This window comes from Vicugna pacos, chromosome 1 (genome assembly GCF_048564905.1).
Source record: "Vicugna pacos chromosome 1, VicPac4, whole genome shotgun sequence".
Classification (NCBI taxonomy): Eukaryota; Metazoa; Chordata; class Mammalia; order Artiodactyla; family Camelidae; genus Vicugna; species Vicugna pacos.
The window spans coordinates 1,512,094-1,530,187 of NC_132987.1; the positions used below are offsets into that span (position 1 = coordinate 1,512,094).

The 18,094-nt window shown below is 49.3% G+C and overlaps 2 long non-coding RNA genes across 5 annotated transcripts; one reads left to right on the top strand and one right to left on the bottom strand.

Annotated features, from left to right (window-relative positions):
* Positions 1-804: 804 nt before the first annotated feature.
* Positions 805-10,663, bottom strand: LOC116277802 (uncharacterized). 4 transcript variants are annotated; one of them, XR_012077260.1, is made up of 7 exons: positions 10,440-10,663; positions 8,900-9,021; positions 8,643-8,725; positions 5,329-5,476; positions 4,821-4,974; positions 1,813-1,941; positions 805-1,473 (listed from the first exon to the last, which is right to left on the bottom strand). It is a non-coding gene; the product is annotated as an uncharacterized lncRNA (long non-coding RNA). The 4 variants fall into 4 exon arrangements; XR_012077252.1 differs by having other exon boundaries at positions 3,080-4,974; XR_012077249.1 differs by having other exon boundaries at positions 1,813-4,974.
* A 194-nt stretch (positions 10,664-10,857) lies between these two features.
* LOC140699228 (uncharacterized) lies at positions 10,858-17,813 on the top strand. The gene is made up of 4 exons (XR_012077245.1): positions 10,858-11,095; positions 12,473-12,733; positions 16,623-16,746; positions 17,652-17,813. It is a non-coding gene; the product is annotated as an uncharacterized lncRNA (long non-coding RNA).
* Positions 17,814-18,094: the final 281 nt, after the last annotated feature.

The window sequence follows — 18,094 nt, forward strand, 5'->3', positions numbered from 1 at the left end:
CTCAGGAGCAAGATCACCTGGAGGCCGACGACCCGCCTCTAGGGCAGCGGAGGCCACTCCCAGGCTCCACCGCGGGGGACGGCGGAGCGAATTGACCGGCTCCCCCGTGGCAGCCCCCTTACCCCCGTGGGCCCCGCACCTTAATGGCACCGCCTCCACTCCCCACTCAGCGAGCTGAGGGGGCAGGCGTGTCCGGCGACCTGGGGCAGCAAGGCCGCTCCCAGGCCCGGCAGATGGGACAAGGCAGCTATTCCACCAGTTCGCCAGGGGCAGCCCCGCTCCGCCCCTCTGCCGCTGCCGTCGCCCCCTGACCTAAACGCCCCACCTCCCAGGGCAAGCTTACTTGGAGTCCAACATCTGGCGAATTTCCGGTGGCCAAGGCCCCCCCAGTCCAGGCTGCAAGGAAGAGAAGAAATCGACCGGCTTGCCCGGGCAGCCTCCCACCCGCCGCCGCCGCCGCCGCCGCCGCCGCCGCCGCCGCCGCCGCCGCCGCCGCCGCCGCCGCCGCCGCCGCCGCCGCCGCCGCCGCCGCCCCAAACCATTGCACCAGCCTCCCGGGGTCAGGCTGACTGCGAGGATGTGCACTTGCCTTCTGATCCTGGCCAAGTGCCTGAGCAGCTCCCTGCACCCCTACACTCTCTGTACCTCTGCACCCCTGCCACTCTGCACTTCTGCATTGCCTGCACTCTCCACAGCCCCTGCACCCCTGCCATCACTTACACTTTTGCACTGCGTAAACTCCTGCACCATTGCATTGTTACGGAAATGACAGGCCAGCCAAGAAACAAGCACCACTCGGAGGGTTGGAGTATTCAGATTTATTACGCCGGCGGGCTCAGAGGGGCTTCTGCTCCGAAGCTCTGAGCACCTCCAAGACCTGCACATGAGGTTTTATAGGGTTAATTACAAGTATGGGGCTATTAGCCAATAAGGCTCAAACAACAAAAAGCAAGGAATCAGTACACTGAAGCTTATCAATTTGGAACAGATCACGTTACTGACACTTATTGTGCTTGGATTTACGAGTTAGCTTGTTAGCCCAGTAAACTGACACTAAACTTTGGATTTACAAGTTAGCCGGCAGAACTTATATCAGTAAACCGACACTTATCACACTTAGATTTGTGACTGAGCTCGTTAGCCCAATAGACTGACACTAAACTTTAGATTTATGAGTTAGCCCAGCAGAACTCAGATCAGTAATCCGACACTTGTTGCACTTAGATTTGTGACTTAGCTTGTTAGCCCAGCTGGGCTTTTCTTTCACAGCATGTCCCACACACCACCTCTTGGGCCTGTGGCAGAGACTCTGCTGTTAGACCAATGCACAGGGATTCACATCTTTGCCAGTATATGATGCATCAGTGGACGTCTGGGGTTGGCTGCAGGAAGGTACATGTTCCCGGTCACTAGCCTGGGCCACTAGGGTGATCTCTGTGAGGTCACCAAGGACGGGCTCAGAGATGCTGTTCTCTGGGAAGAGAGGAGTTGAAACCGCTCTTGAGGGCAGAGCTGTGCTCACCAGGTCGTCCACGCTTCATGTTTTACACAGGGCTTCGGAGAAGTGAAATGGATCTGGCCAAGACTGGCCTGCTGTGCGCCCACCTCAGTCCTGGGCTCTGAGGCAGACCGACAGGCTCCCACCCTCAGGACCCAGTTTGGGCACCTGAATGTTCCCTTGGAGGCATCCCACCAGTTCTCAGGAAGAAGTCTGGCTGCTTCCACCCCATGGCCCTCCCTCCCACTGTGCTGGCCTCAGGAAGGTTACTTATTTAGGGAAGAAGGCAGCCCACCCCCTACCCCACCCCTCACCTTTTTCTAACCCAGGCTGGTGCTTTCTCTGCCCTTCAGAGTCTGGAAAGCCATTCCTCTTTAGTTATGTCCCTTCTGAGATTGACTTGCTTCCACTCAATTCTAGGCAAGGATGCACCATGGAATGCACTGGGTAAGAGAACCAAAATAAATAGTTTCTTCTGTGAGGTTTTCTGTTTATCTGCTGGGGCTGGGCTGTGTGTAGTTTGCTACAGCTATTAGTGTGAGAGGCTAAAGCCGCATGTGTGTCCTTGTTTTCATCTCCCCGCTGTCTTTGGGTTTTCCCTAGACACTCCTGAGACATTTGCTTCTTTTAATTTTATTCCTGTCATTGCACAGGGGCCCAACTGACATGGAGGTAAGGTGTTGGGGGAGCTGGAAAGAGCAGGGCATCTGTAGTCCTGTGATTAGTTCTCATTGAGCCTGTGCCCTGAGCTGTGACCTCCACAAGTGGGTCTCTTTCCCCCCACCCCAATTTGGGTGACACAGAAGGGATTTCCCTTCCCCCAGGTAGGTTAGGCTCTGGTAAAATAATTTCTCATTAAACAAAACAAAACAAAACACAACCCCCACAATGGAAGAGAATGTTCTGGGTGTATTTCAATAGAGCTATTTTTTCCTTTCCTGGCAGGAAGTATGAGGAATTTTCCTATGATCTTCACTCTGAGAACAGGGTATGGTCCTGGAGGTAAAATGCATGAAAAAGAGCCTGGGGCATCTCTGACTGGCCCCCTGGAGTTGTCACACTCAGAATTCCCCATGCTGAGCCTCAAGCTAGCCTCAGGGACCTGTTAAATCTGCCTGCCCCCAGGGTTCTTACAAAAGCAGGTTCTGCCCTGGGAGCTGTGACACTCCAAGCCTACCCAGCTGCCTCTCTGGGTTGGGAGCAGCTTTCCCCCTCAGTTTTCTTGTGGATCTAAGAAGCGCAGTGGGTTTGCAGCTCTGGTATTGTTTTCAGGACAGAAGGAGCAACTTCTGAGCTCCTCACAAGCTGGACCAGAGGCTGGAAGCCTCTCCTCCTCTGCCTCCATGCAGACAATCAGTGGCTGTGGTTCTAGCTGAGTTTCTGAAGATGTGGATTTAAACATACACATCCCAGCCCCCAAAGGAGCACACAGTCCCATAAATCCCTACAACTTCCACTGGTAACTACGCAGCTGATGAAGACACGGGTTTTGGGGCCGCAGAGGCCTGACTGCACGACTTGCTCCGTGGACTATTTACGTGGTTGTTCTGGGCCTTGTCTGAAGTGGCTTGGTTACTATACCTGGTACATGGGAAATATAAAATAAGTACTAGTACATCCACTTTTTCTCCCTCTTGGGCCTTCCAACCTAAAAAGTAATAAGTGAACTTAGATTGCCTAGTCACCACAATGAGGTCAGACCAGCCTGGCTCTCCCGAGTGATGGGCACTGACTTGCATGTTAACTCGGAACAGTAGGGGACCCGCCTTCCTCTAACTGGGCCTCTCCCCACACTGGGCACTTTCTCAGCTGAGACGGGGCCAACTCCCCCATTGAGGTGTGTGCCGGTGGCTTCAGAGTGACCTGGCACTACCAGGACATGAACCTGCAGTGAGGTGGAGTGTCAGGAGGAGGGGGGACCCCTCCTGGGGCAGCAGGGGGCCCGGTAGCACCCTGCCCAGCCTGGTGCCTGGGACTCTCCAACATCTCCTACGGCCCCCGTGTCGGCTCTGGTCCGGGCCACTCCATGCACCCACCCAGTATATTTTCATTAAGTCCCTTTTTTGCTTTCATCAGCCAGAGGTGGTTTCTGTTGCTTGTTCAGTGATACAGTGCATCAGGAAACCAGACTATTTCTAAGATCAGTAAAATACCAACTTTGGTCAGCTTGCCGGGCACACCGTGCAGCACAAATTCCCGCACAGTGCTGTGCAAATGCCTTACGTGAAGGGTCCTCATCATCTGTCTTCAGACCTACAGAAGCTGGTGGTTCAGGTAAAACCTCAGGGAGGGATTGAGGAATCTAAAGCTGGTTAGTTTCAAAGACTAACCTGTCGAACCAGACCCCTGAGCTGTGGTAAGAAGCCTGGCTCAATGTCACGCAGACTCAGCGCTCTAAGTGTCCGGTTGGGCCGGTGCTGTTTCCTTTACAGGCTCTCGTTGGGGAGCCACTGTAGCCCCTTACACTCTGCAGGGAATCCAACCCTCTTAGCCCCCACCCTGAGTGTTCCACGACACAAATCTCGGGAATGTTTAATTTTCATCTTTGTTTAGGAGGATGAAGGTGGGGCAAGAGGAGACATAAATTCACACTTAGTGACACCAAGTCACAGCCAGTACCTTCTATTCGGAGAGCTATGTGCTCCCACAGTGGTGGCTGGGGGCTGGGCAGAGCCCCTCCACTGGTCACAGAGGGACTCAATCCTCTAACAGCAACAGATGGGTTGGAAAACCAATCCAGAAGGGACAGAGCATCTTTCCCGGGAATTTGGAACTGACACACAGAAATTAATTTTACTCATCTGGGGATTGGGAGGAGGATGGGAATCAAATGAAACCAGAGCAGAAGAGAAAGTTGCAAGTGAATGAAAGAGAGACAGAGAGACTGAGATTGTGAGAGCAAATAGTGCGAAGGAAGGAAAACAATCAGGGGACAGAGGAATTCCAGCTCCTGGCTGTCTAGTGTGTCCCAGCCCATCAACGAGCCTGCGGGATGGTTAACATCATTCCAGTTTTGCAGATTAGGAAACGGGCTGAAAGAGACGGGGGTTGGCTTCGAGTGCACAGTTAATTTAAGTGCCACTGGACCCCTCACTTCCCACTGCCTGAAGGCACCATGATCCTCACAGGGACGCTGTTGTGCTGACAGCCCAGCACCCTGATCAAAGGGCCCCTGCGGGAGTGGGAACCTCTCTGAGTGTGGCGAGTTCCCTGCACCGAGTTACCATGCATTAGCAGGTGCCCGCTCACCCCAGGTTAACATCTCCCCAGCTGTGCGGTCTCCCGACACGCTTCCCTCCCTGCCAGGCACCCCCATCTTTACCACCGAGTGTACTGCAGGAATTCAGGCACAGGGATGCCCAAAGCAACACGAGCCCACCGGCTGCACAAACAGCAGACTCCCAGCCCCACCTGGGCTCCATGGGGATAGTAGGTGTCTTCACCTTTCAAGTATCTAAGGCAATCTGCTTCTTCAGCTGGAGGATATAGAGAAAAATAAAAGGTCCAAAACTTCGTTCAGTGAGGAATTCCTCCAGGGACCTGACTCTAGTGTCTACAACCAGTTGTGCTGGCCGCTCCTACCCCCAGACTTTGGGTGAGGTGGATTATTGATCAGCACAATCGCCGGTGGCCCAGCTCCTGGGCTTGGCTGCCCAGAGGGGACTGGGGAAATGGGTAAGGCCAGGGCACTCAGGAAGAACACAGAGGCCCTGCCCTCACACCTCTGCACTTGTAAACCGTTCCCCAAATTTCAAGGCATCAGACAGAATGCAGCCACAACAATAATGAGATGCTCCCATCTCTTCACTCACTCTTATCGGTTCACTTACGTGCTGAGCATCCACTGGGTCACAGGACATGACACACAGGATGGCCGATGGGACAGGCTTGGTCCTTCCCCCTGGACCCGGTTCAATATGATGGAAGAATGATCACTCATAAACGGTTTCTCAAAAGGATACATAGACAGAAGACAATCTGCAGAGTGAATCAAATTTTAAAATATAAATGAAGATCCCCCAGTCTCCCCGCCTAAGGTTAACAGCATAATGATAATATATCTTGCCTTTGATCACCAAGGAAGTGGTCACCCCCTCTCAGGAGGAAAGGAGAATTATTCTTTGAGTAGGACACAGAAGTGTTCCATCGGATTGGACTAGGACCTCTGCATTCATTCAGCAAATCTTTATAAGCTCCTACTACATATGGGAATCTAGTAACTAGACCCATTCCCAAGGTTCTTGGGCTTTATTAGTCAACAAAATAGACAAGACTCCCCATCACTGGGGGCTCAGAGTTTTAGCAGAGGAAACAGGCAGCATATTGGGGGTAGCAAGAGCTTGGGGAAAAATAAGAGTGATATGAGCAAACTCAGGTGATGGTGATGGGGTGGGAGGAAGGCAGGAAGGAATAAGGCAATTCTGACACATCTCAAGGAGTAATGAACTTGAAGCAGAATAGATCCAGAGGAAGAAGGAAGAGGCGGAGCCAGAGGCCCCAGAGTGAGGGGGAGAGTGGGCAGAGAGACAGAGCACACCAGGTACTGGAAGACTTTGGGACGAATTTGGCTCCTAATGGAATGGTGACCCTTTTAGTGAGTTTTGATGGGATGGGTGATGTCCAATTTATGCGTTTGTTTTGGTTTTTTGGGGGGGAGGGTAATTTATTTATTTTAGTGAAGGTGCTGTGGTTTGAACCCAGGATCTCATGCATGCTAAGCATGCGCTCTATCACTGAGCTACACCCACCCCTCAATGTATGCTTTTATAGGCTCCCTCTGACTCTGTGTGGATGAGACTGTAGAAAAGCAAAGATGGAAGAAGGAGGCTATTTGGTGTCCAAGAAGGGGCTGAAGGTGGCTCCTAGGAGGGTGGGGAACAGGGAGTAGGTGGTTAATGAAGACAGAGTAGCCAGAATTTTCTAACAAGCTGGATTTGCTGTCTGTGTGTGTCTGTGTGTGTGTAAGAGAAAGAGAGAGATAGAACATGGTTCCAACATCTGGACCTGGAAAATTGGAAGGATGTCCTCTCCATCCACAGGGGATGGGACAAGACGGGGCTGAGCAGGTGGAAAGGGGCTGAAATCAGCTCAGTTCTTCAATGTCATGGTTAAGGAGTCTATTAGATATTGCCACAGAAATGCCTAATAGGTAGAGGAGTCTGGGGTTTTTTTTCTTTCTTATTAACATCAAAAATATAATATAAATGTATTAATTTTATTATGTGAATGAATTTAGAATTTTATTTCATGCCAAGGTATATGTTATAATAGCCAAATGGAAAATATATCAGAAAAGGGGAGAAATGAGGGCTTTCACATAAACTGACTGTCCATAACTTAGGTAAAATTTCAATAAAACCAGTCTTCAGTGCAAAAACCTCATCTTGGTGTTACATAAAATTAAATGAAAAAGGACTATGTTGATGTATCATTATTTCATGTTACATAATAGCCCCAAACAAACACACTGTTTAACTATGAGGCTTGTAGAAATACTATTCACCTTATTGACATAAATAAAGAAATGCACAAAGGTTCAAAGGTAGAATAAGTATCTTAGTGGAAATAATAGAGATCTGAGCATTTTACATGATATGTATGAACTGATTCAAAATTTGGAAAAGTAATGTACACAGTAGAACATATGTATGAATGTGAAAGCAAGATGAATGAAAGAAAAAGAATATGAGTATCAGGGGGAGAGTTCCAAATGGAAAGGGCAAATCAGGGAGTTTTGGACAAATCGAGAAATTGATGGCATCTCAATTTCCAAGTCTGGTTGCTTCCACCAAAGGTATAGCAGAGAGATAGAGGAGAGACCCAGGACCCAACTCCGGGGCACAATTGCAGTAAATGTTTGGAAAAAAGAGGAGACGTTGGCAAAAGTCCAGCCAGTGGATCGAAAGCAGAACGATGGGCTGGAGGCCAAGTAAAGCAGGAACACGGGGAAGGAGGGATGGAAGAGCTGGGTCAAATGCTGCCGAGGGGCCAAGCATGATGAGGAGTCAAAATTGACCACTATATTTAGCAACATGGGGTCACTGATGGCCTTGACAGAGCAGTTTCCATAGAGCGAGGGATCAGGGGAAAAGCCAGAGTGGGTGCAAAAGGGGATGGCTCAAGAGAATATACAGACAGTGAGTTTAAACTTCCCATAAAAGATTTGCTGCAAAGACTTGGGGTGGTAATTGGTGGGAGTGAATTAGGGTCAAGGAGTGCTGTTTGTTTCTTTTAAGAGGATGGACTATTATATACTGATAGGAGCCAACTAGCAGGAGAACAAAATAGATGAGGTAGTGACAGAGAGGATGGATGTGGGAGTGACAGCCCCGAGAAGACTGGATGGATGGGCCCCCTGGCGACTTTTGGATGATCTGGCTTTCGATGTCACCTGTAATAAGAGGTGGGGCAGCGAGAGTGAGGTCACAGACATCAGAAGGCAAGCAGATGTGCTAGGAGTTGCTAGTGAAAGTTCTCTTCTGTTGGCTTCAGTTTGCTTGGTCAAAGTAGAAAAGTAACCTTACCAGCTGAGGAACGAGGAGGAAGATTTACTGGAGTCATGAGCAGAAGATACGAAAGAGCCTTCAGGGACAATGGGTCAGTGAAAAGAGCAGAGGGAGACGGGGGGAGTGTGCTCTCAGAAAGTTACATTTTATCTTTGAGGTCCCCAAGTGTTGTATGTGTGATTGCCCTTCGTGCAGTCTACGAAATAAAAATTGAGTATGGTTCAGGGAAAATGCTGTTTCATTCTAAGTGGCTGCCTGTTTCTCAGGAATGGTCATCTTAAACTGCAAACATTAAAAAAATGTTGAAAAGAAGAACTAGTGTACCCAATGACCCACTATTTTCTATAAATTTGGTTGCTATTTAGTTCCCCTATCAATACCACAGAACCGATACTACCTAGGATGGAGATACATCGATGCTTAAATGGAAATGAAATCTGTATCTTTTTCCTAAACTCCATGGCTTCCTTAACATCCCATACCCCTTGGAATTTAGGGGTGTCCGGTATAAGAAATGAGAAACAGTTTGAGAAAATCCCGGCCCAGAATTACACAATACAACCTCTGCTCAGAAGTATACAGCCGTAAAAAAGTTTAGAAGCAATACTCCGTAACTACTCATTAAGAATTTTGCAAACCTGGGCCTGCCCAGATGTTTCCAAACTGGAAATGTACTCCAATCACTTGACCAGTACAGGAAATAGAGGCTGGTCAGCCTTTTCTGTAAAACCCAGAGAGTAAATATTTTCAGTTTGGCAGATCATTTTGTTGTAACCATGCAGGTCTGCAATAAGAAAGCGAAGAGCACTGGGACACAGGAAACAAATGGGCATGTCCACACCCTCCCTTCCACTCAGGGCAGCTTCTCTGTGGTGGGAAGCATTGCCGCACTGACTTGTTTCTTTGTTTCCATTGGTTTCTTTGTTTCCACCTTACTGTTCAATCTCAGAACTTCAAGTGGGCCTGGTCCTTCAGCATCCATGCAGAGAGAAGGCTCAGAGGGGATGGGAACCCCACCTGACAGAGAAGAGAGATGGCTTGTCACCATGACATGAGACAATCACACCTTCCGGGGTGAAAGGGAACAAAGATAAGGGAGGGGAATAGCAGTGGGACCCCTGGGTCACCTGCCAGGCTTGCTCTCCCTCCACGGCCACCCTGGGGGCCTGGGTGGTGTTGGAAGTCAGCTACAGTGATTAGGCTGAGGGGACTCAGGATAAAGGACCCTCCATCTCCACACCGGGTTCCAAACGCTGCCTCTCTAAGTCTACCCTCTGAGTTTCTGGAACTCAGCTGGAAGAGCCCAGAGCCCAAGCCAAACACGACAGGGGTCACGTAGGGTTGTAACCCCATGCTCAGTGGTCAGGGTCTCCTTGCAAATCTGCAGAAATCCCTGTTCTGCCTCATTCCTGGGAGAAACCCCACATGTCCTCCTACTCTGTCTGTTCTTCTCTTGAGGCTCTTGTCCTGGAGGGATGCAGAGTCCTTGAACATGGCCCTCCAAATGTACGTACGCAGTCTGTTCAATTAAACAAATTATGCACTTTTTCACATTTGCCAATTTTTTTATTCCAGAAAGCCTGCGGGACTCTTTCTCAGTGTCTCCTGTGCCCCCACCACTTAGTGGCCCTCTCCTCATGGAAACACGATTCCCCACAACTGCACCCTGCCTCCCAGCTTGTCAGAGGGGAGTGACCCACAAAGACACAGGTGTTTGTGAGGATCCTGTACCCCAGCAGAAAGCCTACTCCTGGAGTCACGGACAGGGATCTGGCCTCCTGAGACGCTCAGCTCTAATTGAAAGCCTAAACTGGGGACCCCGAACATTACTGAATGACTTTCTGAGTCACCTGGGCTGGAGGGGCCTGATTTTTCTTTCCAGGAATGGATGTAGCGCAGCCTCCATTTTCAGGGCTGACATTCATGTTGGATCTAGTTCCCCCAACTGCACCCCAGGAAGGAGAGGCCCTTCCATCCCACTGGTTAGAAACCCAGCCCAGGGGAGTTCTGAAGCAGTGCATCGCTGCCAGGTCCAGCATCCCTGCAGAGTGGCCTCTGCCCCTGAATGAGCCCCTTCCCTGGGCCTTCCCTGCCCTGACATGACCACACCCCAGGTGCTGCTGGGGAAGGCACGGAGTGCAGTGAGGGGTGGGGGCAGCAGAGCGCCTTGCTCTGGAGTGAGGGTTCTTGGGGAGACCACAGAGCAATGCAAACACCACCCCGACCCTATACCCCAAAGTCTTAGCCCCGCCAACACAGGGGCTGCTCTGCGCCCTCTCACCGTGGCTCTCCTGTGAGACCGCACCCAACCCGGCATCTGGCACCCCAGCCCTACCTCCTCTCTTATGACCGATCCCGTCTTCATGGAAACTGCCTAGCAGCGCGTATTCAAGGCCGGCAGCTGGCCTGGCGGATCTGCACTTCAGGTGCCCTACCTGGCCAGCCGTGCGTGTCTGGGCTCAGTCCTCTATCTTGCCCATCGGTAGCCTGGGTCCACGTCCGGTGCAAGCGGAGGCTGCGGAGCCCAGGCTGATCCCCACACACGGACAGGTGAGGGTGCCCCGCCCCGCTGCCCCGCTGCCCCGCTGCCCCGCTGCCCCGCTGCCCCGCTGCCCCGCTGCCCCGCTGCCCCGCTGCCCCGCTGCCCCGCTGCCCCGCTGCCCCGCCCACTGTTGGGAGCACCGCCCCAGCCTCCGGCCGGCGCCAACTGCAGGTGAGGACGTCCACGCGGCCCCGCCCTCCCCGGCCCCGCCCTATTGTCCCATAAGACTCCCCCCACACCCGTCCTGGTCGCGCCCTGGCTCCCATTGGCTCCGCAAGTTCTGCCATCTCACATCTAGACTCGGGAGGACGCACGACGCAAGCGCTAGGGGAGGGCCCAGCGCCGTTGCCATGGTTACAGGCGCCGCGCTCCGCGCGGGCCGGCGTGCGCTTCTGGGGCGGGCAGCGGCCTCCGAAAGTGTGTAGCTCCCTGGGACCATGGCTGTGTTTGCTGCTGGGGATGGCGGCTTGCTTGGCCGGGCAACTAGTTCTGGCCTGGTCAGTCGGCGGCCGACATCCTGTCAGGGGCTGCGTCCCACAGACGGTAAACGTACGTCTGCGCCATCGGCGGGGCCGGTGAACATGAACCGGGGTGGGATCGGGGTTGGGGTTGTGGCCTGGGATGGCTGTGGTGCCGGGGAGCGTGTTGGGCCGGGGGAAACAGGGCTGGGGCACAGCCTCAAGCTTTCCTCCCCCTCAGGCCCTGGGGCTGGGGCCGCGAGTCTGGGTCGCCCTTGGTAGCCGCGGCCTCCCTGAACCCCCTGGGAAGGGCAGGCGGAAGACCCCTCTAAGATGAAGCGGGGCCTTACCCGGGTTTTGAAGAGCCCCAGAATCAGATGTGGGAATGGGGTGGTTTAACAGCCTTCTTTATCTGCTGGGAAATTTCAGTTCCATCCAGATGTTGGTTCCTTCAGTCAACCACAGGAATAAGACACATGGGTCAGTGCCGATAAGCAGTTATCTAGGGCTTGACTCAAAATAAACTCTGCGGGGTGTAGGGATGGTAGATGGGACCCTCTCTCTTGAAGTTAGATGTCTTCTGGGATTAGAGGCCCTGGCTGAAGATTACATCCTCATCTGCAGTATTGGAGGTTCTGAGAAACACACAGAGAAGGGAGGGGTGTGGTGGCGGTAACTCATTACAAAATCCAGGACCCTTGCCTGGCTCTTGTGCAGAAGAGTCTCGCCTAGGATACGGCAGCAGTTATCAAAGAGTATCCAAGGCCCCTGAGGTGAAAGACCATTTTCATAGAAACGCCGGGATGTCACCTGCCTTTTGCACACTCTTGCTCTCCCGAGTTCCTGTGTGGTTTTCCAGGGAAAACCTGGCCTGTGATATCACAAAACAGGGAACGCAGAGGCAGATAGGAGAATTCAGCTCTCACCAGTCCAAAAGAGATTTGTAGAAATTAAAATCACTGCTATTCTTCTCACTAATGAGTTTTGTTTTGAAAAATAGAATTATATTTTGTTTAAAAGTATTAATGATAACATAAAGTAGATTGTTAATATTTTTAAGTGAATTCATACACTTTTTATAACTTCTTATTTAACTTCTAACACAGGAAATATTGATAGATTTAACTCACATAAATTGCAGCCTTTTGGAGTTCTCAGGAATTGTTAAGAGTGTATAGGGTTCTGTAGATCAAGAAGTTTGAGAGCCCCTGGAGAACAAGTGCTCAGGTGCTAGTCAGGTGCTTAGTGGTGTCAGACGGATGCCAAGATGTCTTCCGCAAATGTTCCCGGACTTGAAGTAATTGGCCACATGGAGATGGGTGGGCAGTGCCTCCACTTTCCAAACCAGAAGCTGCTGAATGTGTCTGGAGTCTAGGCCATGGGCTGTGCAGGGATTCCCGTTGTATCTGTTCTATCTAAGCCGGGATTCCTTGGCAGAGGACTGGCCCTGAAGACCCGCTCTCCTTAGCTTCCTGCCAGGTACCTTCTGTGTGACTTCAACCCTCCAGAGGGCTTCAGCCTCTGTAGGAACGTCTGCATCCACATTCCTTCCTCCTGAAGACTCTGCTGAAGATGGAGGAGCCGGTACTGGTGCTATCCTCTTGGGGCCACCTCTACAATTGGCAGAACCCCGACATCAACCAGGTCTGGATTCCCTGGTCCGACTCCTTTGACCTCCCAAGTCTCAACAGAAACATCCCTGACATTGAGTACAAGCAGTTCATTGCAGGTGAGGTGGTGGTCATTTAACTGGGGCCAGGTGGTCGTTGTTCTGGTTCCGATCTTAACATCGGGCCGTCTTGCTTTGAGCTTGTTGGTCTGCTTAGGGGCCCTGCTCATGTTTCCCACACTGCAGGTGAATTTGGTCTTTCCATAGTTTTTTCGGGAAATCAATTTGAAGTGTATGAGCTCTATGTCCCCTCACTTATGAAAACCCTGGCCTCCTGGTGTGATGGAGCGGTGACAAGGAGGCCACTGCCACAGAGGTCTTGTCCCAGCAGGACTCGCTCCCTGTGCACTCAGGGCTGTTCTTACCTTTAGGAAAACAGGATGTGTGTGTAGCATGGGCCACGTGCTGGGGAAGATATGTAACTGCCCATCCAGTATAATTTGGTCCTGCTCAAGCTACCCATTTTAAGTTTTGTAAGAGGGAAGTGTTCAAGATTTTCTTTGAATAAAGTTATTTAGAGCTTATCAAATTTTTTTAAATTGAAATGTGGTTGATTTACAATGTTTTGTTAGTTTCAGATATACAGCTGTTTTGTTAGATTCAGGTATACAGCATAGTGATTCAGTTGTACATATACATGGTCTATTCTTTTTCAGGTTCTTTTCCATTATAGGTTGCAAGATACTGAATATTGTTCCCTGTGTTCTAAAGTGAATCCTTGTCGTTTGTCTGTTTTACATATAGTAATTTGTATCTGTTGATCCCAAACTCCTGTTTGTTTTCTAAGTATGTGAGTCTGTTTTTGTTTTATAAATAAGTTCATTTGTATCATTTTTTAAAAATTCCACACATAAATGATATCATATAATACTTGTCTTTGTCTGACTTATTTCACTTTCTGAGATAATCTCCAGTTACATCCAACTTGCTGTAAATGGCCTTATTTCCTTCTTCGTTACGACTGAGTAATATTCTGTTATATCTAAATACCACATCTTTATCCAGTCATCTGTCAGTGGACGTTTAGGTTGTTTCTATGTCTTGGCCATTGTAAACAGTGCTCCTGTGAACATTGGGGTGCAGGTATCTTTTGGGATTAAGGTTCCCTCTGGATATTAGCCCAGGAGTGGGATTGCTGGATTAGGTGATAAGTATTTTTTTTTTCTTTTGAGGAATCTCCATAATGTTTTCCACAGTAGCTTCACCAAACTACATTCCCACCAAAAATGTAGGAGGGTTTCCTTTTCTCCACAGCCTCTCCAGCATTTATGGTTTGTGGACTTTTGAATGATGGCCATTCTGACTGGTGTGAGATGATAAAATTGTAGTTTTGAGCTGCATTTCTCTGATAATTGAGCGATATTGAGCATTTTATTATATGCCTATTGGCCATTTGCGTGTCTTCATTGGAGAATTGCTTGTTTAGTTATTCTGCCAATTTTTGGATTTGGTTGTTTATTTATTTCTTATTAAGTTGTATGAACTATTTATATAGTCTAGAAATTAAGCCATGGTCAGTCTCATCTTTTGCAAATATTTTCTCCCATTCCATAGGTTGTCTTTTTGTTTTACTTATGGTTTCTATTGCTGTGCATAAGTTTATAAGTTTAATTAGGTCTCATTTATTTATTTTGGCTTTTATTCCTGTTGCTTGGGTTGCTTAGATTGCCCTAGGAAAACATTGCTGAGATGTGTGTCAAATAAGGTTTTGCCTATGTTTCCTTGTGAGAAGTTTATAGTGTCTTGTCTAATATTTAAGTCTTTAGGCTGTTTTCAGTTTGTTTCTTTATGGCTTTTTTTCAACTCTATTGTATGCTTTTGATTTGTGGTTACCTTATTCTTCAAATATATCAACCTATTACTATATCTATTTCCTTTAGACTGATAATCACGTAGGCTCCAACACATCATAAGAATAATGAAGAAAAAAAAGAAAGAAGAAAATCTATATTTTCTTGCTCCCCTCTCCCATTCCCACCTTTTTTCATTTTGATGTCCTTTTTCTTTTTTACATCTTCATGTTTATTCTCTTGTAACTCGTTATTGCATTTCCAACTATGGTTTTCCCGTTTCTGTAGCATCCTGCTTCCTTTCTGTTTAGAATAGAACCTTTTAATGTCTCTGTTAGGTTCAATACTGCTGAGTTATCTCCCCTCCACCCTGCCCCCCACGCCTCTGAATCCTCAGTCCAGGAAAGCCAAACCATTCTAGCCTTCATCGGTTCTGGGAAAGCAATCTTCAGAGTGGGAAAAAACATTGAAAAGTAATATTCTGTGAGTTGCTTTCTACCCTTACCCAGAGATGAGAAACATCTGAAGGTGGAGAAAAAAAGTTGGAGGTGGGGAACACAAAGTCTTTCCTCCTTTTGCTACTTAAGAAATGATTGCTTTTGTAATTAGTGATGATGCCCTTTAAATTGGTGAGATCGAGATTCCACAGCTTCAGCGCCTGTGAATAACCAGCCAAGAGAAAGCTCTCTAGGGCCCCTGCAGTGGGAAAGGCAGCCCTTCTGAGCACCTGTTGTTCTGTATTCTTCCTGCCTCCACACGGGTTCACTAGGCACTGTGCAGGACAATGCAGTTACCCAAGGTGGAGGACGGGGAGACCCCTGCTATTTGGCGAGCCACAGGAGCCCACACTTGAAGGACAAAGTGTAGAGTAGTGGGGCGGTCATAGGAACAGGGGATGGTTGAGAACCAGGATAGTGTCCTGGAGTCCAGCAGCCAAGGCTGGTGGGGCAAATGGGACCCTGGGGCATGGGCAGTCCTTGAGGGATCTGAAGCAAAACAAAGATAGGAACCAAGAGACTGGATTAGTGTGGGGGTACGGCGCCCCTTGGAGGCTGCAGGGCAGCTCAGCGAGCCCAGGGGGAGCGGGCACATCCCCAAAGCTGGGTTGACAGGTCACAACCAACTCACTGGGGACCGAGAGGCACTGAGTCATTTTTAAATTTTTGTCCCTCTTCCTGGAAAAGAAACTGCTACCGGTTAAATAGCCTGTGTCGTTAGTGAGAATTAAAGACATGAAGCAAGATTGCCTCAAAAGTAATCCATTGTATATTTGTTAATAAGGGTCAAATATAAACTTGAATAGATGAAATGAAACATTCATCAGAGGATTTTAAAATCCTTTAAAATAAAAGTTCTTATTCAAAAATCCAAAAATGACAAATGCTGGAGAGGCTGTGGAGAAAGGGGAACCCTCCAACACTGCTGGTGGGAATGCAGTTTGGTGCAGCCACTATGGAAAACAGTGTGGAGATTCCTCAAAAGACTAGGAATAGACTTACCATATGACCCAGGAATCCCAATCCTGGGCTTGTATCCAGAAGGAAATCTACTTCAGGATGACACCTGCACTCCAATGTTCATAGCAGCAGTATTTACAATACCCAAAACATGGAAACAGCCTAAATGTCAATCAACAGGTGACTGGATAAAGATGTGGTATATTTATACAATGGAATACTACTCAGCCACAAAAACCGACAACATAATGCCATTTGCAGCAACATGGATGCTCCTGGAGAATGTCATTCTAAGTGAAGTAAGCCAGAAAGAGAGAAAAATACCATATGAGATCGCTCACATGTGGAATCTAAAAACAAAAACAAACAAACAAACAAAAACAAAGCATAAATACAGGACAGAAATAGACTCATGAACAGAGAATACAGACTTATTACCAGGAGGGTAGAGTGTGGGAAGGGATAGACTGGGATTTCAAAATTGTAGAATAGATAAACAAGATTGCACTGTATAGCACAGGGAAATATACACAAAATGTTATGATAAATCACAGAGAAAAAATGTGACAATGAGTGTGCATATGTCCATGAATGACTGAAAAATTGTGCTGAAAACTGGAATTTGACACAACATTGCAAAATGATTATAAATCAATAAAAAATGTTAAAAAAAATTCTTGCTGCCTTTGTTCTTCATTTCAGGGTTCTCTTGGTGATAATAATAACCAAAGCAACAGCAAACCCTTACAGAACTCTGTCCTGCTGTTCCAGGAACGCTGTGTTCACAACCCAATGAGTTGGCACCAATATGAGTTCCGCTTTAAAGGTAAGGACATTCATTAATCACACGGCTAATAAATGGCAGAGCTGGGACTTGAATCCAAGCTGTCTGGCCCCAGAGCCCCCTGTCAGCCCCTTCACTTCAGCTCATCACTTGGCATGCCCGACACAGGCCAGCATTTAAGACCAGCATGACCTTGGCCAAGGCTGCTTCACTGCTTGGTCTCTGATTCCTCATCTGTAGAATGGGGGTGTGGGCAGTGAACTCTGTGAGCTCAGTGGTCACTACCTCCAGCTCTGCTCTTCTACTGCTTTGGGTTAGTTTGGTAAGAATCTGAGCCCCTACATGGCCAACACATGGGCTGGCATTTGCTAGGCTCTGGGTTACGGAGTAAAGTAAGATCAGCCTGCTTCTCCGAGGAGCCTGTGTCCCTCCACGGGAAGGAGCTGCGAGGCCCAGGCTCCCTCGCTGGCAGTCAGGGGCTGGGCAGGAATGTCTGAAAAGAGAAGATGGAGGAAGAGCCCCTCCGGGAACAGTGGTGGCCACACAGCTCTCAGGACCGAGAGTCTCTGTCCAGGCTGCTGAGAGGGGAGTCCACATGAGGCCAGTAGTCCCCCAAACCTAAGCCCTCAGGACAAAGATCCAGCCATCCCTTCAGTGTCACCATAGAGCCAGTCAATCCTCAACACTGTACCTCTGTGCTCCTTTGTCCTGGGGCCTCTCTTCCCCATACACCCAGAAGACTCTTCTTCCTCTCTTCTCTGAGTGTCCCCTCACTTCACCCGTGGTCCCTGCTTCCTGGGTAACCATCTCTGGAGTTGATGCTTTGCCCCTTCACACAACCCCGTTTGATCAGGAGCCTGGGTTGGCCTCTTTGTGCTCACTTTCCACCTTCAGATCATTGCTCTTCCTCTCTTGGGAGCACCTGGAAAACCCAGATCCTTTCCTAGCAGTGCCTGCCACCCTGGCCTCCCTGCTCATCTGCCTCAGTCAGGAGCACCTGGACCACCAGCTCTGTATTGCCTCACCTCCTACCATCAAGACCTCAAAGTTCATTCTCCCTCCACCACCCAGTATGGTCACTTTAGGGTTTTCTTCTCCGTCAGCCTGGGCCAGCCAGCCCCCATTCACCCTACCCCCGGGCTCATACCCGGTCGTGCCTCCACCCCAGTTCCAGCCTCTCTCCTTTAAGTGCCCACCTCTAGCCGTCCAGCTGCTTCTCCACCAGCTTCCCTGGCCCTCCTTCACCCTCACTGGGGCATCAGGCGCTGACTCCTCTGCTTTCCTCCCTGTCCATGTTCCTCTTACTTCCACTTCCCCACCTTCCAGCTCTGCATCCACAGTCAGCACTCTCTTTATGACAAACAAAACTCCCTTGACCCTTGACCTTTTC